Below are 17,114 nucleotides of genomic sequence, written 5' to 3' on the forward strand. Positions count from 1 at the left end.
GGGGTGAAGGAGGCAGGAAGGATGCATTCTGGGGTGGGTGGAGGGCAGGGGAAAGGCATGGTGATGGAGGAAACAGGGTGGGAGGGGTGGGACTGGCGGAGCTCGCCTGACACAAGTCGTCCTTACTCCGCGCTGGCTAAACAGCCAACGCAGAGTCGAGTAGCTCCATTGTGGGCTGCTTCCCTTACCTGGGAGAAGGGAACAAATGTCCCCTTCTCCGAAGGAGCTGCCACCTGCTGCCCAGTGCACTCAGGATGCTGTGGCAGCCATTTTGGCCCTGCAGCAGCCCAGTGCGCCAGGCAGCTCAGGATTGGACTGTAAATTAGGCATGCTGGAACAACAGTTTTCTTGGCCTGACAGAAAGGCATCAGGGGTGGGGCCCAGTGTAGCTCTCGAAGGATGGAATCCCCGAGCTCTGTCCCAGGTCCCAACTAACGGGAGGTCCAGAAATGGTGACACCATATATTGGACAAGATCCAAAGAGCTGTGCAACATGGGCTATTAAAAGGCAATCCTATACACACTTGAGAGTAAGTTCCACGGAAAAGCAATGGGGGGAGGGAGTATGCCTACCCCTATTTTATTTCATTGTGCACACCACTTTAAGTTTTAAGCAGTTTACTACAAATTCCAATACTGGAAGAGAGCCAAGTTGGCCAAAAAAGGCTTAATGCAGCAACCAAGAAGAAAGGTGGGGGAGAACAGCATGTTCCTTTTGGCATACAGACTAGATTTCACCCCCTACCCCCTCTTTATATGCGATACAGGCGGGCCGGTGTATTAACCAAAAACAAACACATGACTGCCCCATCGTATTTACTTTGGCCCACAACTGTAGCAGGAAAGGGAGCAAGTGACCCTCATTCCAAATACTGGGGTTACCAGGGCAGGAGATGGGCTTAGCCTTCCCTTCAATAGCCCCAACTGTACCCACAGGTGAAAAATGAAGCACTGCAGCATTGCACTTGAGGGGGACATCATTGCCCCTGTCTGTAGCACAGCAGCCCCCGACATGCATTTGTTGGGTGTGTGGGTGAGAACATTTATGTGCCTACAAAGTTCTGTTGCACACTGTTCAAGGTCTCTGAAATAGTAAGCCCCTTTCCACTCCCACATCACTTGTCACAATGACAGGTCTTTTTGCTAGCCTATAATAATATATGGTTATCCTACAGCCTCCATTCTTTAGAACTCGCCTTTTAGCAGGGAATCAGTGCACTGTGAGAAATATGGATGTCCTGCTCTCCCTCCCCCCTGCTTCTGGCAGGTGTATGCTAGACACTGACTGCTAAATACTTAGTAATTAGTATGCCTGGGAGCAATCACTGTCATCTTACATCTGTAACTGGAGCGAGGGCACTGTTAGCATGACTCTGTTCATTGCTCTAATGTCCCAAGCCTATAGACCTATACAAGGCAGCCTGAAGGATCAGCTTTTGATGCGTGAACCACAGGCAGACCTCAGAAATGTATCTCATTATATTCGTATCTGACTGCACTCTTATAGCAAGATGTATTATTCATAGGCAAAGGGCGGGGGGGAATTGCTATTCAAGGCTAGGATAATCCTACATATATTGTCAGCCGTAAAGTTCAGCAACTATTTGTCTAGGTCTTTTTAACCTGCAGTAAATATCTGTATGTTTGGATCTATTTGCAAATTACAGTGTGGATTCCAGAGGGCCTAGTTAATAATCTAGACTAGTGATTCCCAAACTTTTTAGTATCAGGACCCACCTAAAAAAGAAGCTTTATCAACCACTCAAGCCTCAGTGGCTATAGAGGTTATTTGGCCACAGTGCTACCCCAAGTAGCAAATTGTTTAACCATGATACACTAATCTAATCTAATTCTCTAGTCTAGTCATAGTCTAGTCTAATTAACAGTTTCATGACCCACTAAAAATTGTATTGGGACCCACTGATGGGCCATGAACCTACAGTTCAGGACCTACTGAACCAGATGTTCCTATGTGATTACCTCCAGGTATGAGCAGGTCTGATGCTAGAAGCACCTGTGTGGAGGTGCCATTTCTGTGAAACAGTTCCTCCACATGGAGACAGTATACTATGGTTGTGTGCTCCTTGGGGCATTTGGTGGGCCACTGTGAGATACAGGAATCTGGACTAGATGGGTCTTTGGCCTGATCCAGCGGGGCTCTTCTTATGTTCTTATTTACCATGGACTTTTTTTGTCAGGCCACCACAATCACACACATTGCAGGAAGGTCAGAATGAGAGAAGGCTGCACTTGAATCCAGACGTGTCAGGTGCATTCCTTGACTCTGGGCCATAGAGGTCAAAGCTGTCAGGAGAAGTTCCATGTAGGGCTTCCTGGCCATTCCATGTCTCAGTTGGCCTGGCTGGATGCTTACATGGCAGAAGGCAAGCAGAGAACAGACTGCTGGACCTGAACCATGAACAAAGAGCAGTCCTGTCTTTCAGATGAAAGGATGAGTAGTTAGGTAGGAAGGAGTGGTACTGAGATGTGTTGTTTTTTTTCTGAAGAAAACCAGATGTGAGAGGATCCAGGCTTGTGAGCTCCTGGACAATCAGTGGGGATGGGGGAATCCAGGAAGGATGCTCCATTCATCACCTGGGAGTCAAAGATTAACCAAAACATCAGCTACAGAAACAATGCTAGCGCCAGGTTATTTGGAGCCTTTAGGCAAACCCCTTCCCTCACTGGGCCCCCCTCATGATGCCCTGAACCCTTCCCTGATGGCGGATTGGATGGTACCATTGCCACTGGTGGTACTCATTGGTAGTGAGTGCCACTGGTTCAGGGTCTATGATGAGATGAGGCTGCTATTCTAGGTAGTGAGTGCCACTGGTTCAGGGTCTATGATGAGATGAGGCTGCTATTCTATCCTAGAAACCTCTGTGTTGCCTAGGGGACTCATGTACCTAGACAGCATAATCAAGGGCAGGGGCTGTGCTCTCTGAGTCAACTTTAGACCATCTGCTCCCTCCATGGAGTTCAGAGCAAGAATCCTCCCTGTTTTTCTCTTTAAAATGATCTCTCAAGCTATCATCTTATTTATGTTTCATCTATGCAGAAATTGTCTATGAGCCAACAATAACCAAAATACGTCTCCTTTCAAGGGCCCCTCTGTGCAAGATTTGGTTAGAATTTTTTTTTTGGTATTTGAATATGATTCCCCAGTACAGAATACATGGATCGCGCATCAGATGTGAAGTTTGCAAGTATTTTCATTGAAATATATATTAAAATATATGTATTTTATTCCCTTCCTTTTTAACTGATCACATGTTTTTTAAGGGTAGAAATGGCAAAAAAATAAAGCAAAATAAAATACACACACACGCACACTTTCTGTCTAGTATGAACCAATGTGTATTCTGTACTGCATCCCATTTCACTATTCCTTATTGACAATGTTCTGCTTTTCTTCCCAGCTCACATTTTCATCTCTTTCCTAACTCAATATTTGTCTAAGTTCATCTTTTTTTAATCCTCTTTCACTTCGTCTTTTCCTTTACTATTCCTTTCTTCTTTGCTTGAACTCCTGCTTTTAAACTGTCTTTAATTCCTCACACTTTGTGCTCAGGGGAGTCCCTGCACTTTAAGAACACTTGACATTCAGGAAAATACACTGTATATATATTTTTTTTTTCTTAAAAAAAAAAATCAATGGCGACACAATATTTACAGCCCAAAGGCCAAACATTTGGTGTTTCTTTATAAAGAATAGTGGTCAGAGAATGACTGTCTGCTACTAAACTGCAGACATCAAAGAATGATAATAACACAGTTTTAAACTCAATGGGTCTGAATGGGCTCCGACACCTTCGAGTAAAGCGAAGTTCTTTTATGGCTCTTCTAATAGAGAAAGGATAAAAGCACCCACATTTTGTGTGAAACTAGCAAACAGACATTACTGTCTAGTATCAAATTCATCTCCTTTGTTGCCTGCACCTTCTAGAATAAAGAGAATGAAATGAGGGCGGTGGGGTTCAACAAGTCTTGGTGCTTCCCATCACCATCACAACTGCCCTTTGAAAAATGACAATTTCCTCTTTTCTCAGTCCTCTACAGAACTATGAGCTATGGAACTGCGTCCTCTGAGCCAGTCTAGACTCTGCACTCACTACAGGGATCCACATCCTGTGGTGCAATTTACATCTCTTCGTCAACATTTTAGGAGTTGGGACCGTGGTGGAATTTCCCAGCTCACAATTCATGTCAGTTTGGTCCACTGGTGCCAAGATTCACAACAAGATGATCCTACTTCACATGGTGAATTGCTTTACACTCAGGAAGGCCATCTTCCATATTCATAAGGGCACTCAATTTTTCAGACAGTGGTCTAGGCATCAGAAGTCTACTTTCCTACACAAACTAACCCCCTTGCAGGGGATCAGGTGCTGTAAGAAAGATGGCACTATACCTAACAGAAGGAATTGCACAGTTGTGCAGCACATGTGCTCAGACAGAATAGGGGCATGACCTACAAAATCCAGGATGGAGATGTACAACTGAGACAATCCTATGTATGCACAATCCTATGCATATCTTCTCCAAAGTAAGTCTCGTTTAATTCAATTGCACTTACTCCCAGGTAAGTGTGTATAGGATTGCAGCCTAACTCTGTTTCTTACAACCTGAAAATATTTTTGTGTTCTTTGCAAGTGGAATGGTGGGAAAATCTTTTGATACACCTTGACTAACATTTGAAGCTACAGAAGTGTGTTTTGGGGGCTAATTGCTTTGTAACTTGAGGGCCAACAGTTGGCCATACCTTTTGTGAACTACATAGCCAGTCCATGTGATCAACATGGGAATCAACTTTCTGTGTTTTTAACACAGACACAGTGTTAGAAACACAGAGAGTTGATTCCATGTTGATCACATGGACATCTCTGAAGTGTACACATCTCTGTAAATATTAAGACTGAAGTCCTAGGCATGCTTTCCCGGGAACCCCATGAAACTCACTTCTGAGTAGATGTGCCTAGGCTTGCACTGTCCTCTGTTCAGAAATGCTGCCTTGATGTACATCTGGACTGGCGGTTTTGCACAACCTGCTACAGAAAATGACCCTAGAACTTGGCACAATGGAAACAGAATCCCATTTACCCAGCCCCACCATAGAATTCTTGATGAGCCTATTATCCACCCACTGGTCTTTGCCTGTAACTTATGTATGCAAATGTAACACTTAAAATCTGATTTTTTAGTTGCTATTGTCTCACATGGGATGAATAGTCTGTACTCTGTATTGCAAGGAACCTTGATATGGTGGCTGTTTCATCAACATAGAAGCATGCACATGGGAGCATGAGTTAGATAAGCTTCTAGTGGAATATTTTATCCTTGCTGGCTTAATTTTGGTTGGAGAGTTAAAAAAAAAGAAAAAAGAAAACACCAAAAAAAGACTGCTAGGCATTTATTTCCTCATTAGAAACTGTATTAAACATCCAGGGAATTCAGTGTCATTTGGCTTGTACATTTGACCTCTCCTCATTATTAGTTGCTCTTTAGTAAATCAGCAGAAAGAGATAGGTTGGTAATGACTATTACCAAGCTAATAATAATTGTGAGGGCAAAAACATGGTTATTGATGTTTCAGACATAATTTCATATGTGATGGTCCTCAGCCCCCGATTTGGTTGTTATTTTTTTAATATTAGGGTTGGTTCGTTTCATTATTAGGGGTGAACTCTCTCTGACCTGTCATTTGCCACAAGCCAGTCTGCTTGTTTTAGATAGTTAAGCAAGAGACCCTTTGGGTGTTGCAAAGGGGTGGACTCTGATGCTGTGATTTGGAATGAGGTTTACATTGTGCTGGTCTGAAGGAAGCTTCAAAATAGTGACAGCAGAATCTTTGGGAGGCTATGTTGATGAGCAGTGGTCCATTTTTAATTTTTTGTATTTTTGTAAAAAGTTTCGAAACCAGTTTGGAAAAAAGAGACAGGCAGAGAGCTGAGTGCACCAGTGTAAGAACAAGGGGACTGAGAGAACATAAGAACATAAGAACAGCCCCACTGGATCAGGCCATAGGCCCATCTAGTCCAGCTTCCTGTATCTCACAGCGACCCACCAAATGCCCCAGGGAGCACACCAGATAACAAGAGACCTCATCCTGGTGCCCTCCCTTGCATCTGGCATTCTGACATAACCCATTTCTAAAATCAGGAGGTTGCACATACACATCATGGCTTGTAACCCGTAATGGATTTGTCCTCCAGAAACTTGACCAATCCCCTTTTAAAGGTGTCCAGGCCATCTGGACATCTGAAGGTAGCAAAGATAAGGCATTGGCAGGTCCAGCTGAAGCTGTAAGGCCTTGACTGCCTTCCAGCAATTTGCTCTAAAGATGTCCAGTAGCATAACAGAGCAGGGGAATGGGACCGAAAGTATTGCAGGCACCACAAGATTATACAAAGAACTCAGTTTTGATAAGGCAGTAACATTACTTGCTTGGTTCCAAGTCCTCTCTTGCACAAGCCTTGAAAGGTTGCTGCAATCCCCCCAAATGAGGCTTCATGACCCCATTGGGGTCATAACCCACAGGTTGAAGAACAATGCTCTACATTACCCTTACCCTGCACATGCCAGATCCGATCCTGCTTTCCCAACTCAAGCTTGCCACCTGAGGCTCTTCGGACTTTTCCCAGTTAAATAGCTGGCATGAGTGTCAGGAGCCAGGTGGCCTATGGAAAGGTAAGTAAACACTATTTTCACTTACCTCTCTGGGCTGTCTGGTCACACACCACCACTTCCCTGCATTATAACATGCAACACATGCTCCATTGGCAGCGCTACATGCTGTGGTTGGTGGGGGATAGAATTGGGCTGTGAGTCTATCCCTCTGAAATCAAAATGACTTCAAGGCATTTCTGGAACATGCCCAAAGTTGAAGTCAAGAGCGTGACCTCAAATCACCTCAAAGCACCTTTCTGAAACATTCCACATACTTGTAGCAGAAAGTCTGAACAACGTGTGAGCCATCAAGCCAAACAGCACATAGGGGACCGCCAGGGTCTTGAGCATATGCAGGTGCCTTTGTCAGGTCTGACTTGTTCAGGGTTAAGAAGGAAGGACGGATGGATGGATAAAATGACAGTAGCTCTCCAGAGTTTCAAACAGGGGTCTTTTCTAACTCTACCTGAAGATACCAGGGATTGAACCTGGGAACTTTTGCTTGCAAAGCAGGTGCTGTCCCACTGAGCGATGACCCCATCCCTGTTTCTAAATTTGCTGTTGGGAGTAAAAAAACCAATACCTGGCACACCACAGTATATGGATTGTGGCCTGCACTCAACTTGGTGGCTCATAATGAGTGCTGGTCTGCTGTCCTGAATGAAGTCTGTGACATGACAGACAAGGGAGAGCTGTCCTCATTGCCTGTACACATGCAATTAACATGTTGTGTCACCGAATGCATTCTGAATACCATTGAGTGCTTCAGGTTCAATATAACACTCTCATCATTCACATATACATACACTTGCAATAACAGGGAAGGAAAACAGCCCTCTCTGCTTCTTAATGAGTGGTGTTGCGTATGTGAAATGACCCCTGCTTTCCTAAACACACAGCAATCTAATTTGAACCTGTGTGCCAATTACAGGCCTCTGCGGAGCACTTTGCCATGAAACAATCAAGTCACAATAGGATTAGAATGGCGTTGCAGGGAGACCACAAGGGAAGGCTGAATGCAAGCAGAACTGCAGGCAGGGTTCCTTTAAACTGTCTGTAAGTAGCACTGATAGCCACCTCAGTATCACCTTGCTATTATTTCAATAAATCTTCCATAGGAACAATGCAAAATGAATAGACAATAAGTCAGTTCTTAGACACTGACTGCAGGTGGGGGGGTGCTACCCTTGTGAACATCGGCATTTGCCTGAGTTTCATTGCAGATTAAAATCACATATATGGAAAGCATGTTGTTCGAAATGGACTGCATCTTGCAATCTCAGCCAACACTGGTCTTTACTTTTCCTCACCACGTATAGTCTCTTCATGCATGATTCCTAAATGGAAAGAAAGGATATGCAAATGAGTCAGAAAATCTCTTTTCCACACTCCCGGCATCTTGTGCAAAGAAGAACAATGAATCTCCCAGGCAAGAAATACATACAGGGGTATAGCTGAGGGAAAGGAGAGTTTCAAGACAACAGGAGAGCTGAAGCCATCAGCAGGAGTGCTCAGGTGCTTGCTTCCTTTTGGTCAAAGGACCTGAATCACAAATAAGCAGCAAATTCAGTAGAAGGCAAATTTGCCTAGGGACGTGAGTGAATATCTAAGTCGGGGTGTCAAATTCATTTCATACGGTGGGCTAAATAGCATTCTATGTGCCTGCTAAGGGCCAGAAGTGATGTCATTAAGCAGGAACAGACGTCATTAAACAGGTGGTGACCAGAAATAAGCACTTTTTTTTTCTCACTTAGGAACTCATTAGCTGCAAATGACAGTAGAGAAAATATGCTCCAGGATTGCCAGCTGACCAGAAAAAATTGCCTGCTCTGCCCTTGTTCCTTACCAGTGACTTGACAGACACAGGAATGAGGATGGCTATACAGACCTGGCTGTTTGGGACAGGCAAACCTTCTGTTTGGCATCCTTCTGTTGCCAATAACGTCATCATTTCCAAAGGACCCAAGTAATCAACCTCAATTTTTGCTGCTTAGATCAACGTTTATACATTTCTTTTTCTTCTTCTTGAAAACCATAATATTATGGAGTCTGAGAAAGTGTCCAGTTCAGGGAAAAGAAGTCAGAATAAAACCACTCATAAGTGTTCTTGCTCACTTGAGTATCCAAGGACTATGAATATTTGATCTCTTAATTGTAGCAGTACCCTGAATGACATTTTAAAATCTCTGATTTTATTAAGTTTCATCTTAATAATTTAATTAAGTAAAAACCAAGATAAGAGGTTTAGTAGCAAGCATTTTGAAATTAATGAGCTGAGTGCCAGAGGATGAACTGTATATTACAGGCGAGAAGTGCACATACAACCCTCATTAATGTAATCGAGCTTTGGTGTAAGTGCATTTGATAATCCTACTGTATGCAGTACTTATATCTCCTGTACAAAGAGCAATCAGAAAGCTTGAAATAATGAAGGCATAGTTCATAGCTGTCAGCAGAGCAAAAAAATAATTGTTTTTAATAAGCAATTCAGAGATTAAAGAAATATAAGGTCCTCAAAGTTTTGAAGTCATTTTTATTGTTAATTAAAAGGGTTACTTGGTTCCGCATTCTGTCTCAGAGCCTCACAGGCCTGTCCTCAAAGCATTCCACCCAATGCAAGCCACATGAAAGGAAGCAGGACTCGTGTTAGTGGTAAAGGTTGTGATTATTAGATCATCAAAATTGAGTTGGATGACTCCCAGATTTTTGTGAATATTTCAGCTGCGTCAAACAAGACTTCTCCCTTTCTACTGATTTTCAAAACATATTTATTTATGAGAAAGTCACTTTCAATCACAATTGTGCCAGAGCCAAAATAAATGAAATTGAATATCCAAAAATGAATTAAGGATCCAAAACCAATAAAAATTGTAAGAATTATTTTGAAGGATTCCCCCCCCCCAAGTTATCTGTTTATAAAAATGAATAAACAGATTAATACTAAGTTGGATCCACATATAGAAGAATTGTTTTACTCTTTGCTCTAGCAGTGATTTTCAAACTTTTTCCTTTCATGGCACACTGACAAGGTGTTAAAATTGTCAGGGCACACCATCAGTCTTTGACAATTGACAAGGCACATCATGCTGCTGTTGGGGGAGGTTCACATCCCCCAATGGCTCTACTAATAAATGTCCTTTCCCCAATTCCTGTGGCATATCCATGGCAAACTGGTTGAAAATATCTGCCATAGCCCTCAGCTGACATGGTTGCAGGCAGAGTGCCGAACTAGTTCATTCTGATGTTCTTATCCATGCAGTTTCATGTGAAGATTAAGGGTGGCTCTACCATGGGGTGACACCCCAGTCAGGGCAGACCTGTGCCTACCCCTTAATGGGCATGGCTATAGTGACACCAGCAGTGTGATCCCCGTGATCACGCTGCTGCTGGGGACAAAAGGGCTGTTTTCCTACTCACCCCTGGAAGAACCGGCCCTCAGGGGGGTGCAGGAAGCCCGTGGCCCCCTCTGCAGGGCTCCCCAAGCCACAGAACAGGTATTAAAAATGTGATCGCAATCCATTTTCAATCTGTCCCTGTCAGTGGTACGATTGCGGGGATTGTGTTGCTGCCATAGCCCCTCCCCCACAAGTACTTATAGCAGCCTAAACTCTCCCTGAGAGTTTGGGAACTGCTGGGCTAGCCTCTACATGCAAGTGCGGCTGTAATGTCCTGCATTAGGGTCACCACCCGGTCATAGGAAGATTTATCGAACATTTCTGTTTATGAAATTCTGCACTTGTAGCTAGAATTGGGTTTGTTCACATTTTTCCCTTTTGAAAACAGAATTATGTATCTGATCAATCCTGGCTTTACTTTGAAATCTATCTATTGATCTGTGTTTGAAGTTAGCGGGGAGGAGGTGCTTTGAAGGAAGCAAAAAGTAGTGCGCTTTATGAAATAGGTAGTTGTGCCGAAAGACAACAGATAGCCCCTGTAGTTTCAAATTATGAGGAGTGTGTTGACTATTAAAGAGACGTTACTGGAGGATCTGCTCAGCAGGCAGATGTTGGGACAAAGCAAAAGGAAAAAATAGGAAACATGGCATTTATACTGTAAGTTCCCTAGCAAACGATCTGAGAGAAACAAAAACTTTAGAAAAATCTGGTTTCATATAAAACTAGAAGGGAATATCAGGGGTAGGTTGTGTCTCCCAGTAACTGGTTGTTTTTCTATAGGACCCCATGTTCCAGAAGGAATAACTCTTACTGTTAATTACAATCAAGCAGGCAGTCTTCTTTACTGTAGGGCAGGAACTAAGAAACAACTAAGGGCTCAATTCAAATGATGAGATGAGCGGGGCACAGGCCTCCCTGCGCCGGCTGCCAAGTGTTACAGGCACGTTTGTGCTGACATGGGAGGCCTGCACTGAGGGCCAGATCCAACCCCTGCAGAGGCCAGATGGGGTATGTTTGTGCTGAGCAGTGCAGGGGGTGGGAGAAGGGGGGTGGGAGGGCAATCCAGGGTGGGGAGGGGGCATTTTTGGGTGGGGGAGGGCAGAACAGGGGGAGGATCAGGCCTGAGCAGGGGGACGAATTGGCTACAGCAGCACACGCTGAATCCTAATCCCAATTCCAGGGCCTCGGAGCCCTGCTCGTATTTGCACCGGCTGAAAAGCTGGCACAGATGCTGGAGCTGGGGCTGGACACACTGTTCCAGTGCAGGTTAGGATTGGGTAGAAAATAGAAGACATAAGAAAGAAAAGTCTAAGGGCAGGGAAGCTCCATCCCATAATAGACGGTTCTGAGGTTTAACTGTTTAATAACCTTGTTACTGTAGTTGTGGCTTTGTAAGAGAATCATCTTACACTGCAAGAATTTGAGCTAGAGAATTCTCAGTATCTGGGAGGCTTCCAAGTTGTTGCAAGGATCATCTGAAATGTCAATACCAAATACAAAATTACCTGTTTTTCCTTGCAATTCAGGCAGGTCTGGATAGTTTTTGGCAAAATGGTTAATCTTTTAGTATCCTCTGGTATATTGTAGCTTGATGTCAAGAATTAGTGGTTGGGACAGCAGGGGGCAGAAAGCCTTGACTGTTGAACTGGTATACAGCTAATATCTGTAATCTCAATACATTCTATGAGTATTTACTACAAGGTCTTTCTAGAGTATCTAATTCCTACAGCAAAAATTGGAAAGATTTCCCTGCTTTCTTCTGTGAAATAGTTAAAAAAGAATTGTCATTTATGATGCTGTGTTTGGAAGCTCTTTTACATATTCTCATGACTAGCAGGAAGGGGAAGGTTCAACTGCTTGCTATTTTAAAAACTAAACAAATAGATTTAGCTCCAATTAGATCTAAACAGGGGATCAGTCATTCTTGCTTGCAGAAAGATATTTGCCCTAGGCCAAATTTCAAGGCTTATGCCTGCTGAGTGGACTGGGATTCTGTTCCTTCAATCATTCCCTCAGTGCATTTGCCCACCTCTGGGTTTGCCTGACATCTGCATGTTGGATGTCAAATATGCAGAGAGGCTTTTGAGCATAGCACCCAACATATACAGGCCTGAGTCACCAAATCTATGCACTCTTTGTAGCTTACAAATCTCACTATTCAGGCCTACACATGTTGAGGTGAACGTGTGAAGGCTCTTATGCAGTTGTGACTATCTAATGCATAGATGTTAGGCAGGTCAGAGACAGGGAAAACACACTAGCATAGGGAATATGCCATTCTGTTTCCTAGGTCCCATGCAACACATAGTCCTTGAATGAATTCAGGTGAGTCAGGTGCATCAGTGAGGATATCAAATTGCTGGAAGACCAGAGTTGGCCCATTCATGAGGTCAACTGAAGAGTCACTTCAGGCAGCAGGTTGGAAGGGTGCACCATCCTCTGTCTGCCTAATCATCTCCATTGCTCCTCTGTGGATTGGTAAAGGAAGAGAGGGATGGAGCAGATGGGAAGTGTCTAGGAAAGGAGAGTTTTGGGATAGAGCACTGCACTGTCATCTCCTCCACTCTTTCTCTTCTGCTCTGACTTCTTCCTTTCCCAATCTAGGGAGTAAGAGGCTTGCAAATCACCAAGGATGAAGAGCATCATTTGGCACACTGGTGATTGGTGGTGGTTGGCAACCTTCAGTCTTGAAAGACTATGGTATAAGCCTACAGCACCTGGTATTCCCAGGCAGTCTCCCATCCAAGTACTAACCAGGCCTGACCCTGCTTAGCTTCCAAGATCAGACAAGATTGGGCATGTGCAGGGTAACAGTTGCTAGGAAGTTTTGGGCCAGCTCTGCCTGGGACAAAACCCTGCGCTTCCCCCTTTGTGTCACCAGTATCGAGTATTCAGGGGTTGGGTCAATCAGGTGGGCCCTCTGATGCATGTGGGTCCTTGGCCTGGCAGACCCCTGAAAACACTCTTGAGATGAGCACAGTCTCAGTTCTTTTACCATACATAATAGTTCAAACATATCTCAAACATCTGCATAAGGCAATGGTCCAGAAAAAAACATCTGTTACACTGCAAAATAGTTTCACATCTTGTAAATAGTTAAAAGTTATAGAATTTCACACCATAATAGTGCAGATTAATAATCACAATTTGGGGGGGGGCTGTATCCGTGAATCCCATATACACAGATTCACTTATCCATAGATTGTGTCAGCAGGCCACCCCACATGCGCCCCCTTTTCTCCAGAGAGTGGGGGGGGTGTTCCCTAATATCCGTGGTTTCAGTTAACAGTGGGGGGCGGTTCAGGAACAGAACCCCCATGGAGACCAGGGCATGCTTGTGTAACATAAATACTCCCAAATTCACGCCTTTATAAATTTTTATACTTCTAGGTTTTCATACCAGAGTAAATTTTTATAGCTGAGTGATAAAATCTTGGGTTTAAAACAAAGTCAGGGTTATATTGGAAAACACTGACAGATCTTTAACTATAGTGGCATGAATGGTGCTCCTATAATGAGCAAAACTATTGCTTGGAATCAGTACAGCTATGCTCTTCTCTGGGCTTCTACCATCCCAACCCCCCGGAGTACCATTCGAGACAATGATGAACTATGGTCCCAATTCCCTTATTAGCTGTAAGCCCTAAAAATTATATGTGCAATTAAAAGGCAAAATGCTGATATTACTCATAAGAAGCCCTTTGTACATTAGCAAGGTACAAAAGTCTGCTGACACTTTGCAACAGAGATAGTCAGCACGGCGGAAGATTAATAGAGCCTCATAAATTTGCAGGGTGAATATAGGAAATAGGGGCAGAATAAGCATGTTGTGTTAGAGATAAATAAAGGGCACAGCCGTCATGACAAAACATTTAACAAGAACTACAGTCCTTTTCTTTTAGGCAATTTGCTTGGCTAGCATGATCCTGTTTTATAGAACTACTTTGCGGCCATTCCAGCTAGTATTACAATGGCCAGATTACAGGAGTTCAGAACAACATGAGGAACGGGGCTGTTGTCAAGAAAAAGATAGGAAGGACAATCGCCAGAGCTGTTGTAGAATTGCAGAATCGCCAGAGAATTGCATGCTACCATTCTGTAGGAGCGCACAAAAGGCCACAGAACATTGCAGTGGCTACACGATTTGGGGGGAATCTCGACTTTCTGTACATAAATAATGCAACTTCCTGGCATTTCTGGTTGCAGGGATATGTGAGAAACCGTGTGGGCAAAGCTGGATGGCTCCCTGACATCTGCGGTCATGTGCTGTTGAAGAGTATAGTGAGGTTGGGGTTTCAGTATCTGTGTGGTGATTTGCTCCATTCCAGAAGGAGCAGAAGCAGAATACGTGAGGCAGAATAGTAGTTGCAGAAAGTTGGACAAAAGAGGAGAAACTGTGTTCTGTTTGCAAGTTGCAGAATTTAGATTTTGTTGTGGAATTTTCATTTTCTTGGTATAGAACCTTCGGCAGCAATCCCATATGCATTTACCTGTGAGTAAGCCCCATTGAAGAAAGTGGGATTTAATTCTGAGTAAACACATATAAGCTTGCACAGTTGATTGTACATAGAGACAGATCAGGTGCTAATACTTGTATTCCCAACATGTTTCAATATGAATCTTTATTAAGCAAACAATGACTTTGTAAGTCATCTACATTGCAGTGACTTGCTTTTAATGAAATGATATTCCCTTGATAGTGATAAACTTCCCTTGATAAACTTGATAAAATTCCCTTGATAAACTGATATTCCCTTTTGTAAAGATTTGTATTGAAACACTTTGGAAACATCAATTCTGTTCTCTATGCATTTGTGAATTCACAGCTGCCCCGCTCCCCTTCTTTCATGTTGGAAAGAATCAATCAAGACTGTCTTGATTGATAGTTGGTACTCAGAATGTAGATCTTTCCAGATCATATCATTTTTCATAGCTTAGGACACAATCCTAACCAGGTCTAATCAGAAGTAAGGCCCATTTTGTTCAATGGGGCTTACTGTCAGGAAAGTGTGGTTAAGATTGCCGCCACAATCTCTTAGCGTTGCACACACCTCTCTGGTAGGCCTCAACTTAATGGAATAGCCAGGACACCCAAAAATTATTTCTGTTATTTATTTAAAGCACTTGTACTCAGCTTTGCAGTCAACAAATGCCCAGAGTGGCTCACATCAAATCAGACAATAAAACTGTTACAGCAGAAAAGGTGTGAGCATGTATGTGTGAATGGGTCAGGGATGGGGAGGTTGTGCCTCATTGGTTTCTTCTTCTGCTCATACGGCAATTGGTGGTTCTATGTCTTGTGTGAAGAAGGAGAGACACATTTCAAAAAAGGCTCCACCTTTTAAAAGTGGTGATGATGATGACTCTTTGCCTTGCTGGTTTTGTAAATGAATAGAACAAAAAAGCTTTGTGTGAGATGAAGAACCCAATATCCCTGCAGGGTGGATATCTAAATACACACAGCAGAATGTAATTTCTTCATGTATAGGTTCCTCAGGATGTTACATTTGCAAGCATCTTCAAGAATTACAGAAGCCACAAAAGCGGGGAGTGCAACCCATGCATGCTTCATTTTTTTCAGTGAACCACATCATGTCCAACAGAACTCCCCATGCAAGGAAGCACACGTGTATCATAGAAGTGCTTTGACTTTCCAGCGCATGCAATTGTGAAAGAAAACACATCCAAGTAGCCTTACAAGCTCCATGTTTTTGTGGCACAAAACCACATCTACCACACTTCAACATGTTTTCCTCCACAAAGGAAGTGTTTGGGGAGGGGGGAGCTTGTATTTGAAGAGGATATGCTGCAGTTCTGCTGCTTGCTCTGTCAGATATTACATTTTCTGGATTCCATTTTATAGCATACTTTTCTCCAGTCTGATGGACTGAAACCACATTATAATAAATTCAAAAAGAAAGCATGTACACTAGGTATTTTGTGGGTATTAACACTGATAAAAAATATCTTCACAATGCCTCAAATACCTTCTGAAGAAGCATATTGTCATGGCAGCCCAAGGATTGAGTTAAATGACAGAGGGAGTACCAGAATATGGTCCCCAGGATAGAAAGCTTTTCTTAGAGCCAAGCAGATAAGCAGAAGCTCCAGGTGATACATTGATTGCTGGACAATACCATTTTCACAGGGATGTACTCCTGCGCGTGGGTTGTAGGTGCTTGGACACCTCACACAGCGGTAGCACTTTTTGAAGTTCTCCAGTGGTAAGGCTCTGCCACCCACTTCACATCCCTGCATTTTAGATGGCAAGAGGAAGTTCATATGTTGCAAAATGCCTCCTCTGCCTAAGACGAATTTCCTAAGGTACAAAACTAGCATAATGTGGAAAAGGTGAGCTGAGAGAATGTAAAGTGAGTACAGAGAGTATTTCATACAAGGGCACATTTAAACCACTACTTGCAATCCGAAATACCTCCCAGCAGCAGACACAGGACTACTCTCCCTCTCTACCTCTGTAGAAGAGAATTGGGGAAGGTAGAACAATCTAGAGTCAGGCCACGGCCTCTTTCATATAATAATATGCATTTTACCTTCACTGAGGGATCTGCCCGTTATGTGATCCATGGTAATCACATTAGTTTCCATTTAATTCACATCCATTTGTCACCGCAGTGCCATGTTCACAAATTCTAGCAAGTTACCACAGTTGGCCTCTGGTCTTCTGTGCAATTTCTTTAAACAACAGGATGTAAGCTTGCAAGAAGAACACTGAAAATATTTATGAAGCGCTTTTAAAAAGTCCACTTAAGAACACACCTTGTTCTCCCCAAAAACCTGTTTTGTTCAAGCCGCCTTCAAAACTTGTACTTACCATTATTTGTCAACAGTAAGCATTCTTTAAAAGGCTTTTTAAATTTATGAGCTAAATAATGTACCTCTACTTGGGGAATTGGCGCACCGTAGACTTATTGCAAGTGACATTAAAGAAGAACTATAACCATTTACATTTTTAAATAAGGCTGTTATGCTAAATATAATCAGAGCATGTGTTGATCTACTTGTTCTAAGTACTGTTGGCAAAAAGCCTCAACA

The 17,114-nt window shown here is 43.1% G+C and overlaps 1 pseudogene; it reads right to left on the reverse strand.

Annotated features, from left to right (window-relative positions):
* Nucleotides 1-12,766: 12,766 nt before the first annotated feature.
* LOC136646695 (5S ribosomal RNA) lies at nt 12,767-12,883 on the reverse strand (annotated as a pseudogene).
* Nucleotides 12,884-17,114: the final 4,231 nt, after the last annotated feature.

This window comes from Tiliqua scincoides, chromosome 3 (genome assembly GCF_035046505.1).
Source record: "Tiliqua scincoides isolate rTilSci1 chromosome 3, rTilSci1.hap2, whole genome shotgun sequence".
NCBI lineage: Eukaryota > Metazoa > Chordata > Lepidosauria > Squamata > Scincidae > Tiliqua > Tiliqua scincoides.